At 46.8% G+C, this 14,474-nt stretch overlaps 1 protein-coding gene across 1 annotated transcript in view; it reads right to left on the bottom strand.

Moving 5' to 3' along the window:
- The window catches only part of ADGRB2 (adhesion G protein-coupled receptor B2), a 258,463-nt gene extending 257,696 nt beyond the window's left edge, over positions 1-767 (bottom strand). Inside the window, exon 1 of the mRNA XM_061596282.1 lies at positions 699-767. The gene's annotated coding sequence lies outside the window, so the exon portion shown is untranslated. The remainder of the gene's footprint in view (positions 1-698) is intronic.
- Between the last annotated feature and the right edge of the window lie 13,707 nt (positions 768-14,474).

The raw sequence follows: 14,474 nt of genomic DNA, 5'->3' as shown, positions 1-14,474 counted from the left end.
GAGAGGACCTTTCCTGTGAATGCCATCAAAAACCGCAGCACAACGAAGCGGCGGCGGCGGACACTTCCCGGTGTCGCCTTTCAGGGCGAAGAGGGGAGCAAAAGCGCACAGAAAGAGGTTTATTCTCGCGCCCCCCCCTCCCCGCACAACATCAGTAAAAAAAAAAAACTTGGTCCCACTCCTCCATTGGGGGGGGGAGCCTTTCCTATTTGCAAAATGCATCACCTTTTGGTTACTCATTGAAAGAAGCAGCCTCTTTTAAAAAGCAGGACCAAATTTTGTTCCTTCGGAACAAAACAAAACAAAAAAGCTGGGGGGGGGCGGTGCAGGGACAATTGTGGCATTTTGCAACTGTGGCGAACAAGCTGGGCGACGAGGCGCGCCGCGGGGATGATTTCAGGTCCAAGCCATCTAACGTGGGAAAGGTGGGATTCGGCTGGGGGGGGGCATAAGAGAGGAATAGGAAAATGCCGAATGGAAAGGGGGGGTGGAACAGAGAGCTCATCCTGCCCTCAATCGTCGCGACCAACTTTAGCCCGGTGGCGGCGGCGGCGGCTTCTCCGCCTGTACTCGGTCCACGCAGAGCCGGGCGGAAGCGGCCGCGCGGCGGGGACGCCGTTTGCGGGCATTCCGACAAGCGCCGAGCGCCGACCTCTCCCCGTCCCGTCCCCCCGTCGGGCAAGTCTTTGGCGCCTTACCTGATCTTTGTTCAGCAGGACTTTAAGATCTTCCAAGAAGAGGCGGCCAGAGAGCCGAAGTTTGCCATCCCTTGCGGTGGGTATTTTTTTAAAGAGGGGGTGCAAACACAAGGAAAAAACGGATGCAAGGTTTATTGGGGGGGGGGAGCTCCGTTGAAGTTGCAGTGCTGATGAAGCCCCTTAGTGAATAAAAAGAGGAAAAAATCTCCCCCTTCCTCCAAAAAATGACATGAAATGAAAGGAGGGGGTCAATAGCCCCCCTCCCTACTCCCTCGGTGCGTCACTTGAACTATTGCACAAGCCTCTCCCCGATCTGGTGGTGGTGGCGGCGGCGGCGCTGAGGCTGCTGCAGCCGGCGGAGCCTTGCAGAGCAAACGCAGTAACGGGCTCGCATCCTTCCTCCCCGCCCCCGGCAGGCAGGCAGGCAGGCAGGCACGCGCGCCCGGGCCCGGGGCTGCCTGGCGCCGGCGCTTCTCCCCTTTTCCTCGCCTCTCCTTGTAGCAGCAGCAGCAGCAGCAGCAGCAGGGCTGGGCTCGCGCTATTCCGGCTCCTGCAGGGCTTGTGTGTGCGTGCGTGTGTGTGTGGATGCGTGTGATACCAATAGCAGCGGCGGCGGCGGTGGCGGCAGGCATAGCGGAGAGTTTGCGCGGAAAGGGACGAGGGAGGGGGGAGGAGGAGGAGGAGGCCAGAGATCGCGAAAGGACTCCCCGGCCTTTAAGGAGGCCCCGGGCGGATCAAAGCGGGAAGGTGCAGGCGCCCTTTGGGTGGGGGGAGTGCATTAGACGGTCTGTTCAGACATTCCAATAAAGCTGCAATCCTGTGCGGGGTCGCCAGGCACGCGGGCAGTCAGGGGGATCGATTCACACGTTAAGCAGAGGTCAACCCGAGTTTATCGGCGAATGCATCGTTTGGTATTCCAATCCAGATTTTTTTCCCCCGGGGAAAAAACCCAAATCGGTTTGCGGACGAAGGTGGGAACGGAAGCCAGCCCTTGCCTCAGTGTCGGAATGAGACGGTGAAGAAACAGCCTTACCAAATGCGTGTCGAAATGCTGTCGGAATACACTCAGCGAAGTCAACAGACAATCGCGAATGAGGAAGCGGGAGCCGCCCGCGAGCAGGATGCCAGCGCCTGCAGACACAGGATGCATGCTGCCTTAGGGAGTTCTTCAGGTCGTGCTTGTGGGTTTCCTATGAGACCAGAATGCTGTTCCAGGTGGCCCTTTGGCCTGACCCAGCAGCAAGCAAGTCTTCTTTTGATCTTATGTTCTTAGGCAGGGCCCGCCTTCCTTGGGTAAATTAAGATAAATAAAAACAATTAAGAATATCTTTAAAAAGCCTTCACAGCTAATAAAGTCAAGGTTGCCAGGAACAGTCTTTTTCAACCACCAAATAATAGTGAGGGAGATGTGGGGGGGATTCTACAAGTGGGGAACCATCACTGAGAAGACCCTGTTGTGGATCACAGCCAAACAGGCAGCACCCAGTTGCACCACCACCAACAGGGCCTCCCCTGTCAATTGTAGAGCCCAAGACCAAGAGGAAGGTGCTTTTGGAGGTGCTTGGGCCCCAAACCTTTTAGGGGCTTTGTATGCTAGCTAGGGATGGGGTTTGCCACCTAGTTCCAATCGGCTTCTATTCTGATAATCCATTGTTTGATCCTGATCTTTCCTTTTCTTGTTCCCGCTTGCTTCAGCACTTGCCGATTCGATCCGCTGGTTTTTGTGGGTTTTTTGGTTGCAAAAAAGAAATTGTGTGATTTTTAACATAAATGCCTATGTAAATGATCATGATGTTCCACGTGGTTTATTTTTTCCTATTTGTCACACCTACACGCAGGAATGCATCAATTTAGAGGAAATTATGATGATACTTACGTAAAATGGGGAACATTGTTTTTAAAAATTCATGCTGATTACAGCCGTGGCCCTCCGCAAAGAAATCTGTGTTGATTATAGCCACAGCCCACTGCAAGAAATCAGTGCCAGTCCGAAAAGATAGCGGACTGTCAAATTCAGTCGGAATCCGGTACTAAGTCCAATTTAGCAGATATCTTCCCCCATCCTTAATGCTAGTACCTGCATCTTGAATTGGGCCAAGTAGCTCACTGGCAGCCAGTGCAGTGTAGAGAGATTTAGCCAGACATTACAGTAAAAGATGCAATGTTCTTACTATCACGGAAGCCTGGGACATGATCCTAGCCAGGAGTCAAGGGAATCAGGTATTACGTTGCTGCCCTAGGCATAGACCCTAGCTCAGACACTTTGGGGCTGCAACCCAGATTTTTACAGAAACCATTCAAGGAGGACTTGGGAGCTCTTCAGCACTGAAAGGCTTGGGTGCCTTCCTGTTTTGGCACAGATGTCGTGACAGAGGGTGCCCCAAAGCAACACAGCCTAGCTCCGGAACCTTTCAGAACCAGGGTGGTGGTGCTGCTAGAATGTTCAGCTTTGGGGGACTTCCAGAATGCAGCTACTTTTGTGGTTAAAGTGAATTTTGGCGCTCTTGCATATCAAACCCACTTTTTTAAAAAAAAAAATTAAAAATGGGCTTTTGTGATACAGAAAATGACCCGAAAATGCATGCTTGACGTGATGTCATCTGCCTAGTCTGCATCTGTACTGGAATTGTTTTAAAGATGTTTTTAAAGATGTTTGTCGCCCTGAGCTCCTTTTGGGAGGAAGGGCAGGATATAAATTTAATAAATAAGTAATAATTTAAAAAATAACCTCTGCGCAAACAAATCAGAATGAATGCCCAATAAACAGCGGCTGTCATATAAGCTCCCCACAAACTTACAAATCAGGGTGAATGCTTAACCAACAGGTTACCTGGAAGTGACCTTAAATCCAGGGAAGCCCCTTAAATCCAGGTTCAAACCCAACTCAGGCACAAACCTAGAGAGTGAACTTCAGCCAGTCACTTTTTCATAGCCTAATGTGGGGCACTTTCAGACAACCTGTTGATTGGGCGTTCCGCCAGATTTGTTTGCAGGGAAGTTAGACGATGCTGCATCAAAGCAAGCATTATCCCACACTGTCCAGTGCATTTCCCCCCATCACTTTCCTTGTCGCAAAAGTGTGGTCTTTTGAGGAATCCGGTTTGTTCCACCTGAATTTGCAGGTATGCGATTGAATCCCACTTGAAAACAGCAACAACCTGGAAGCACCTACAAGAGTGGTTGTTGGGATGAAAGGGGGGGAAGAGATGCATATACACCACTCTGAGCTCTCTGGAGGGGTGGGATTGAAGGTGGCGCAACCTCCCTCGCTTCTGCGTGACAGGTCGCCAAGATTCCCCCTTCTGCACAACACTTCAAGGTGTAGACAGTCTGTCCCGATGGGCAGCTGGTTGTCCTGTGCATTTAGAGTAGGTGGGAAAACATTTTTCAGCTCGAGGGCCACATCCCCTTCTGGGAAACCTTCTGGAGGCCACTTGTCAGTGATGGGCAAGGCCAGAGGCAAGCATAAGCAGAACAATTAATGTAAAATTTGCCTTTCTACAGACACTTACACACCCCTCTCTATCCACCATCCAGACAAACATGAGGCAGGATTAGCTTTCAAGGTCACATTCCAGCCAGGAAAAAACACTCAAGGATCATGTGATGCAGGGCCACTGAGGGGTGTGGCCTGGGGAGAATCCTGAGGGCCAGAAGGGAGGCCTGGAGGGCTACATTTGGTCCCCACTGGGCCTGAGATTTCCCAACTCTGATATGGAGGCTCACCCAGGCATTGTGTTGAGAGACGAAGAAACACAGACTTCTGCATTATTCAGAACTCTGGTTCAGACAATAATAATCACAGACATTTATTCATGCAAGGCAGAGCTTGGAAGATTACTTTTAAAAAGTAATAAATTACAGTTACAATTACATAGCCGAAAAAAGAAGTAATTACTGTTACAATTACAATTGCTCTGAAAGTAACTGATTACTTTACTTTTTCTCAAAAGTAATCACTACAATTGCATTTCAGTTACTTAAAAAAAAAAGGCCTACAAGGTGCTGGCCTTGGCTGCTGCACATCTAAGTAGCCTAAAACAACATTAAAAATAAAGACACACATACAGAAGTAGTAGAATAATTCTTTTTATCCATAGGATAGCAATGGTGGTCTCTCCACTGGTAAGGAGGTGGGGAGGGAGGCAGAGGCCACCGCTCAGATCTTTGCATATCAAACCAAGTGCAACCCCCCCTCAGCCAGCAAGCATCATCTCTCTCATTCAACCACCTCCTGTACCCTGCCCTGCCACCAACTAAGGGGCACCCACCCAAGCAAACATTTTCCCCTGAGATGCAAAAAAGTTAAAATACTGCAAATGCAGCACAGTAGCCAGAGACGGTGATGGAGGCCACTTTGTGTACCAAGTGCAAATACAGTATTCACACACACACACACACACACACATGTTGCCATCTTTCACCTCCACAGTTCTTTATCTCCATTCTGCTAATGCCTCTTTCTCCTCCTTTATCCATGTTCTTCACCTCCGGATCCTTTTCCCCTCCACTCCATTCTTCACCACCACTATCTGTATTTTAAAATAATTGTTTTCTCCACCCGTCTCACTCTCCACCTCTTCCCTTGTCGCCTCCTACCCACCCACAGAGCATGAGGGAAGAGCAACACTGCACAGAAGCCCAGTTTGAGGCACATGATTTTCATCCACAAGTCAGAGGAGCAGAAGACTTCCCCTGCTTCCACTCCCAAGTAATGCCCAAAGGTAATGCTGGAAACATTACAATTACTCCACAAAAGTAATAAAATTACTCCTAGTTCTATTACAATTAAAAGGTAAAGGAATTACCCACTCATTCCTCAAAAAAGTAATGAATTACAAGTACTTGTAACGAATTACTTCCAAACTCTGACGTAGGGTGTGATTCTGCACTCCTACCTGGCCCAGCCAATATCGGAGCTCCCAACATCGACAGAGCCAAAAGGGTGTGTTTTAACAGTAACTAGGAAAGTAAAGTAATAATGCAAACAATTATAGCACTTAAAAATGAACTACACTGAAGTCAGGAAACTAGTGAGCGACCAGGAAGAACAAGTGTTAAATATTGCAAATATGAAAACACGTATGTACAAGACTTAGGGCAGCCTTTGCCAACCTGGGGCCTCCAGACGTTTTGGTGGACTACAGCTCCCATCAGCTCAGCTGGCAGGGCTGGGTGATGCTGGGTTTGATGGGAGTTGTAGTCCACCAAAACATCTGGAGGGCATCAGGTTGGCAAAGGCTGGCCTAGGAGCAGAAAAAACTTTTTTTACCTGGGGCCTCAATGATAGCAAAGCTGGTGCCATGCAAACTTCCATGGGAAGGGGATTCTTCTGACGGGGCACCACAAGTGAGAATCCCCCCTTTCTGGTTGCCACCTCAGATGTGGGGGGCATTTGGAGGAGGGCCTCATCACGGGAGGGCTGCAGCATCAAGGCAGATTGCCATGGGATGCGACATGTTAAGAGCACTCCCTCATTCTCATTCATTCAGAAGGAAGGGGTGTAGCTCAGTGGCAGAGCTTCTGATTGGCTCCAATGAGCAGGAGAGGACAAGGAGGCATGTTAGAAGACTCTTCTCAGTGACTAACACACTCCCTTTTCATGCTGATTGGTTTGTAGGATGCTGGAGACATAGGGACCCTGCTGAGCCCCTGTGCCCAAAAAGGTAAGGGGTCTAAGACCCCCCAAGATCCTGAACGACTATACCCTTGGGGCTGGGAGATAACTTTGCTTGAAATCTTGAAGAGCCACTGCCAATCCGTGTAGATCCCAAACTTTTCCCCCACAGACCACTTGGAAATTGCTGAAGGTCTCTTAATGATTTCTCTGCCTGCTGAGATTGTAATTCCATAGAATTCAAATTGTACTGCAATAAAAGTGCAATCAAAAGTCATCTCCCATCTTTAACCACAGATCCACAGATGCACAAACCACCTGAATAAATTCATGAACTACTGTTGGTCCACAGACCACAGTTTGGGAACCCCTGATGTAAAAAACACTGAGCTAGATGATCTGACTCTGTATAAGGCAGCTTGCTATGCCCCTATGTTTGTGCTGATGTCTGTTCCTCAACACCCTAACCACCACCACCACCACCATTATTATTATTATTATTATTATTATTATTATTATTATTATTATTATTATTATTATTATTATTATTATTATTATTATCCCACTTACAAGATCTGAACAGGGTGGTTCATGACAGATGCTTTTGGAGGTCACTGATTCATAGGGTCACCATAAGTTGTAATCGACTTGAAGGCACATAACAACAACAATTATTTCCTCGCAGAAGGAGCCCAGGCTGGCAAACAAGTGAAAAAACACTATAAACATCTATACAACATATTAAAAACAAAACATCTTTTAAAAAAAATCTTTTTTAAAAAATCTTTTAAAACATATTTAAAAACACCTTTAAAAGCAATTCCAACAAGGATGCAGACTGGGATAAGGACTTTACCTAAAAGGCGAGTTGAAAGATAAAGTCCATCAGTAGGCACCAAAAAGACAGCAGATAATGTTTAAGGGAGGGAATTCCAAAGGGTCGGTGCCACTGCACTAAAGGTCCATTTCCTATGTTGTGCAGAATGGACTTCTTGATGAGATGGTATCTGCAGGAGGCCCTCACCTGCAGAGCGCAGTGATCGACTGAGTGAATGTAGGGAAGGGGTGGGGAAGCTGTGACCCTCCGGTATTGTTGGACTACAGCTGTCACCATCCCTGCCCTCTAGCCAAGTGGATGGAGGATTGGAAGATGATGGAAGCTGGAGTCCAGCAACATCTGGAGGGCCACAGGTTCTGCACCTCCGTTTTCAGGATTTCTTCAGAGAAGACGCAACTTCTTGTTTGAGGGCAGCCTCTGAGCTAAAAACAGCAGCAGCGTAGTAGATTTTGCAGCAGCATTCATGGGAGATTTTGCAGTGTAGGCCGACACCCAGTGTCACTGCCTGAGACCAAACAGTTTTGCCACATGAACTTTGAAGGCTAGTCAGATGACTGCTCAAGGGAAGAATCTGAATAAGCTCTCACAGGCAGAAATGAAAATCTTACGGATTGTGGCTGGCTTTGTAAACGTTTTTTAAAAATGGCTGCTCTCTTTCACCAGCTGTGTCTGTTTTAACATTCTAACAGCTGAGAGGGAAGGTAATTGAGCATGGGAGTAGTAGAGGAAGGTCTGAGTTTCACATATTCCTTTGATGAAACCATTCAAATTTGGAGGCAACAGGTATCTTTTGGTTCAGAGAACTGGGTACGGTTGTTCACAGCTTTGATACCCCAATGGAACCTCCAGATTCAGAAGCAGTACACCTCTGAACATCAGGTGTTGTACAGGGAAAAATAGGACAATGCTGTGGCCCTCATTGCTTGCTAGTGAGTTTCCCAAAAGCACCTGATTGGCTCTCTGTAGTGGTTGCATCAGAATGCAGAACTAGATGGACCTTTGGTCAGATCCAACCCAGCTCTTCTTATATGCACTGCTGCCCTCTTCTGGATGATTTTAGTGCTGCTTTCTCTTATGCCATAGGCCTTAAACTGTCTTGGAGCCTTTGGTGCACCAGTTAATTGCAAAAGAAATACTTTTATCTTCATTGATTGGGGTGGGGGGAAGGGAATCATCATTAGTTGAGCTGCCACCCCCTGGTTAAATGCCTGCTACCAATAATGGCAAATTAGTGTCTATGTGTTAATAAACAGGGAGAAAGAAACTGTATTTAAAAGCAATTACCAGAGAAAGACTAGGACACAATAATATAGCTATATCCTCATAAATGCAATTAATACGTGTATAATGCAGGGACTACCCGGGGATTAATATATGCAAATGCTGATACGTTGTAGCTGCATTAGAAAGAAATGCCCCACAATAACTCTATGCAGATAAGTGATAACTGAGTCTGTCTGCAGTCGCTGTTACGTGGCTTCTCATCAGACAGCATATTTAAACTTTGAAGGATTCATAAGAAAAAAGAAAAAAAGAATAAGAAAATTACAAGCCCAGCCTTTCCTTTCTAGATTAGACAAAATGAGTGGGTGGTGCTGTCGGTTTGCAAAAGTACATAAAAAGTATATGCACATCAGTGAAACATAATATTACTAGGGTTGCCAGGTTCATGGCCTGAGACTGCTCCTGTATCTTTAGGAGAAGAGAAGTGCAGGTGTTCTTGCAACACTGTAATGGGAAAAACCACAAGGTGGAATTCTCCCTTCCCCCTGCCCAACTTTTAAAGATGCAGAAGACCTCTTGGAGGCGGGGCCTGGCAACCAAGAGGTCTTCTGTACCTTTAAAAGATGTGCAGGAAGAATTCCACCTTGTGGTTTTTCCCATTACAGTGTTGCAAGAACACCTGCACTTGGCTGACTTTTTCTTCTCCTAAAGATACAGGAGCAGTCTCAGGCCAAGAACCTGGCAACCCTAACTATTACATACATCAGGGGGGAGGAAAGCCAGGCCCACGGACCAAATGTGGCCCTCCAACCTCTTTATCTGGCCCTCAAAACTCTCCCCAGGCCATGCCCCTCCCTGGACCTGAGTGTTTTCGCTGGGCTGGAACGTGTCCTTGTCCTCTGATCATGCCTCTTGCATCCCTGGATGGAGGAGAGAGAGGGTTGTGTGAGTATGTGCAGAAACAAACCTACGGGACAACGATAAAATGTACATTGTTGTTCTGCCTACCTTTGCCCCTGGCTCCACCCACCACTGCCATGTGGCCCCCAGAAGATTGCCCCAAAGGGAATGTGGCTCTTGAGCCAAAAAAGTTTCCTCACCCGTGATATTCACGGTCAAGAAATAGGAATAAAAGCAACCACAAACCAAGTAAATTGCCGCGATCAATAAAACAGCATGTTGGAGGGAGTAAAGACAAAATGACAAAAAGGGAGGAAGAGCAAATGCAAAGGGAAAGAAAAAGGCCTTCTGCCAAGTGCGGAAAGACAGTTGTTTAGAAAGAGCTGCGTGGCTCTCCCAAGGCACTTTCCAGATGGCACCACCGAGTCCCGTCTTACCCCTCCCTGCACCTTGGATTAAAGGTGGGGCTGAAATCTGGTTTGCATTGCGTCTGAATGTGGACCAGCTTACCCGCACGTCCTGCAATGTACACAAATCGAAACACAGCTGTCTTTTGAAATCCACACTTCTCAGAATTTTGCAATGCCAAACAACAGGTACAAAAAAAAGAAGATAAAGTATATTAAGGGTCAGTGTGTATAAAAATACATATATTAGTGAAAATGACATCAAATTATTGTAAGGTAAATTGTGTGCAAATTGTCTTTATCAGGCAAAATTGCATTCCAAAATATAACGAGAAATGTGTACTAAAATGTGGTGGCGTCAAGATCTGTGACACCCCTCCCCCCCACACACATTATTTCTAAATCTGGAGAGGTTTATGCAAACCCTCTTCGAAGCACATGACGTGTTTATTTATTTGTAAATTTATTTCAGGTTTGAATGAACCCCCTCCCTACGTAGAAATAATGTGTGGAGGGGTCCCAGCCCCAGCCACCCCACTGCCACCACGTTGCCTCTCGTCCCCATGATGGCCAGCCATGTGGAGAGGGGGTGGGAACATAGATGGCATCATGCACAGCATTTTACAACTACATCTTAGGAGGAATGGAGGAAGGAAGGACTCTATAGAGAGAAGCTGCTCTTGACTGCAATCCCATATATCAGGCATCATCTCGTTCTGCACGACTTCTTCATTGGCATCTGGCTGGCCAGATGCAAAAGAGCACAGGGCGCCTATTCCTTTAATAGCCATCTGGAGCTAATTCCATTCAATGAAGCTACTTGGCCAATGCAAGCTACACCTACCAAGGCCATGTTCAGACCATACATTTATTCTACCATTATTCCCCTTTAAACAGTCATGACTTCCCCCAAGGGATTCTGGGAAGGGTAGCTTGGGAAGGGTGCTGGGAATTGTTAGGAGATATCTATTCCCCTCACAGAGCTCCAGTTCCCAGAGTGGCTTAACAACCAACCTCTCTTCCTAGGAATTGCAAGTCCTTGAGGGAAATAGAGGCCCCCTAGGACCTCTCGGCACCCTTCACAAACTACCCCTTCCCAGGATCCTTTGGGAGAAGCCATGACTGTTTAAAGTGGAATAATAGCGGAATAAATGTCTGGTGTGAAGGTGATCTTCCTTCTGTACAACTGTCAAAGATATTGGAAGCCAGCCCTCCTTTTCCCCCTGGCTGTCCATTGCCAGGGAACCTAAGTGTACAGGCCACTGGTCCATCTCGCTCAGGATTGCATGGACCAAGGGTGAGGAGCCTTCTTCATCCTGAGGGCCACATTCCCTTTTGGGCAACCTTCCAAGGACCACATGCTCGTGGTGAATGGGGCCAGAGGCAAAAGTGCGCAGAGCAACAAATGTTTTTCTCCCCCACCCTTTCGTTCAGTCAGCTAGTTTCTACACCTCTCTATGCCTTTCATCCAGGAAGCAGGAGGCATTGTCAGGGTTCAGGGACACGTCTCCCTCCAGCCAGGCCGAAACACTCAAGGAAGGGTGTGGCTTGGGGAAAGTCCTAAGGGCCAGTTAGAGAGCTCTGGAGGGTCGCATTGGGCTCTCAGGCTGAAGGTTCTCCAATTCTAAACTGATTGGCAGCAGCTCTCCGGAGGGAGCTTTTCCCAGCCCTTCCGAGAGACATCTGACACTGAAAGGGGGCTCCTTTTGCATGCTCTGGTGCCATGGTGGCATGGGAAGGTAAATCTTGCCCAATACCAATCTGGGATGCCTCTGGCTCTTGTTCTGTTCAGAGTCTACATGAACTTTCGCCACAGCTCCAAAAGCTAACTATTAAATAAGATTCATAGCTATTTCTGTTGGCTTCCCTTTCTTAAGACGTAATTAACATGGTGGCACTAATGCTAGATCCCTGTGAGTTCAGTGGGATTTTAAGCAGACACCCTTCTGAGGGCCTGAGATAGTGTTAATGGTTTCTGGATTTATTTGTTTTTTAAAGTTTAGGACATGCCCCCTTGTGGTCATTAGAAAAATATTCACGTCTGCTTTAAAATCAAACTGTCCTTTAGAGCGCTTATTATCTATAATGTGGGATTGGATTCACCCAAGCGACCAAAGCCTCACCTCTTCCATGTCCTCTCTCAAGTGATGTTTTCTGTCACCCATAAAGAAATTAAAAGTTCCTGGCAGTGCATTATGAACCAATTAATGCAAATTTCCATGGCACTGCAGATCAAATTTAGCCGTGGCTGCACACAAAGGTTGCAATTAGAATGTCAGCTATGATTGGGAAGGTTATAAGACCAGAGCATTGTGGGAAAGAAAGGAAATTAGGCCTGTCCTTTAAAGCAATAATAACTAGTAATATTTACATGCCTCTTTTGACAATCAGTCACAGAAGCTTCAATGTTGTTACAAAAGAATCTTGGAGACTGTCAGAGACAGGCTCAAAGGACACTGGTTTCCAAAGTGTATTGTTCAGCGAAATGATCCTTAATCTTTCTGGGAAGACCACTTCCTCACCACACCAAGTCTTCCAGTCGCTGAGGAAGATCTTGGGCAAGCACAGTTAAAGTCAGCCAATAGTGCAGAAGGGGCTAACTTGGTGCCCTATAGATGTTGCAGAACCAAAACTCCCATCATCCCTGACTATTGACTGTGCTGTGTGGGGCTGATGGGAACTGGAGTCTAGCAATATCTGGAGGGCAGCAGGTTAGCCATCCCTGCAACAACGAATTCCAACAAGCCTGATCAGTGTGCAAGAACATTTAAGAAGAGCCTGCTGGATCAAGCCAAAGGCCCATCCAGATCAGCATCCTGTTCTCACAGTGGCCAACCAGGTGCCCCAATGGGAAGCCTGCAAGCAGGACCTGGGTGCAACAGCAACTCTCTGCACTTGCGATCCTCAGCAACTGGCATTCGACAGTGGAGTTAGAACATAGCTAGCAGCCATTGATAGTCTTTTCCTCCATGAATTTGGTGAATCTTCTTTTAAACCCATCCGTGTGTGTGGCCATCAGTACATCTGGTGGAAACTAATTCTATAGTTTGACCACGTATTCTGTGAAGATATATTTTCTTGTTTTGAGCAAAAATGGCATCCTAAAAGCCTGCACATAGTTTGTGGGCAGTGAAATTGGAGGGGAAATGGCAGCAGTGGCTTCTGTGTTGGCAGCCTAGACACCATTTCACATTGCCCACAATACCCCAGACCTTGTAAAGTCCTGTGGCATTCGGGGCGTCGGTGGTGGGGTGATTGCTGCCACACACACACAAATGGTGGAGAATATGTGACAAGGTAGTCTTCATTTTCAGGGGTGGGAGGTTGGAAATACAGGAAATTTGCAGGGTGGGTGTGCTAGTCTTATTCAGAGCCACTGAAGGTAGTAGACATAACTAACTTAGGTTTATTAATTTCAGTGGGTTTACTCTGGGTAGGACTTAGTTGAACACAATCCACAGAAATTTTCTCAGAAAAATCTCTTCCGATAAATTTCAGCTCAATTTTAGTTTCACGGTCAAGAAGCTGAGTCAATGTGAAAAAGACTCCCTGAAGGTGCAACCTGATTGTTCACTGAGATTCTAATCAGAGGTCCTAGTCCAGGTGGCCCCTCCATCAGAGGTTAGGCAGATGGCTACTGGAGACAGGGCCATCTGAGTTGGGGCATCCTGAGTCTGGGACGTACTCCCCAGAAAAGCACACTCTACTCTCCTTTAGGCACCAGGAAAGAAACTCTTTTTTCTCTCATGCATTCATCAGCTGAAAATGTTTTGACTGCTACTGACCTAATAGAGTCTGCTCTTGCTTTGATGGTTTTATTTCATTTTCATTTTTTTTAAAAAAAATTATTGTAAACTGCTGTAGACAAGGCATTGAAATGGAAGGATATAAACATGTCAACAAAAAAGCAGTAGAAGATTTGCAAACTTGACAGGTTGCTGAGCTCACAGTTCAAGATTCAGAAGTACAGGTTTAGGGAAGCTTGTAATACAGGGTGGGGAACCTCATGACCGGGCCCCGAATGTGACTCTCCAAGCCTCTCCATCTGACCCTTGGGACTCTCTCTAGGCCACACCCCTCAGTGGCCCTGCGTCACACTTTCCTTGAGTGCTTTTAACAGGCTGAGATGCATCCTTTGCCCTTGGACTTTGATGATTCCTCTTGCTTGCCTTCAAGTACTTGAAGAGTGCTGTCATATACCTCTTCAGTCTTCTCTTCTCAAGGCTAAACATGCCCATTTTTTTCAGTCTCTCCTCATAGGGCTTTGTTTCCAGTCCCCTGATCATCCTTGTTGGACTCCTCTGAGCTTGTTCCATTTTGTCTGCATCCTTCTTAAAGTGCGGTGTCCAGAACTGGACACAGTACTCAAGATGAGGCCTAACCAGTGCCAAATAGAGGGCAAACAATACTTCATGCAATTTGGAAACCATACTACTGTTAATGCAGACTAAAATAGCATTTGCCTTTTTTGCAGCCACAGGTTCAGCACCACAAACAGCTCCGCAGCCAGGACTGAACAGAGACATTCCTTTGGTCAGCATTTTAAAGAGAACCTTCCTCATTGACAGGTCCTGAAACAGAGGTATCCTTCAACATTTATACTTTCTCAAATTTTACGTTTCAGGTCTTCAGCCAAAGAAACGTGTACGGAAATGTGCGTGTTAGAGAAAGGCAGAGCCAAAAATGGACGTATTGGGGAAAACAGCATACAGAAAGGTATTCAGTTAGGGAAAATTGCTTGCAAAAATGCATGAAAGGCAAAATTACCTACAAAAGTATATTCAGAGAAA

This window comes from Rhineura floridana, chromosome 15 (assembly GCF_030035675.1).
Source record: "Rhineura floridana isolate rRhiFlo1 chromosome 15, rRhiFlo1.hap2, whole genome shotgun sequence".
NCBI classification, from domain to species: domain Eukaryota; kingdom Metazoa; phylum Chordata; class Lepidosauria; order Squamata; family Rhineuridae; genus Rhineura; species Rhineura floridana.
Note: the sequence above shows the minus strand (reverse complement) of the source record. Positions and strands in the feature narration are given on the sequence as shown.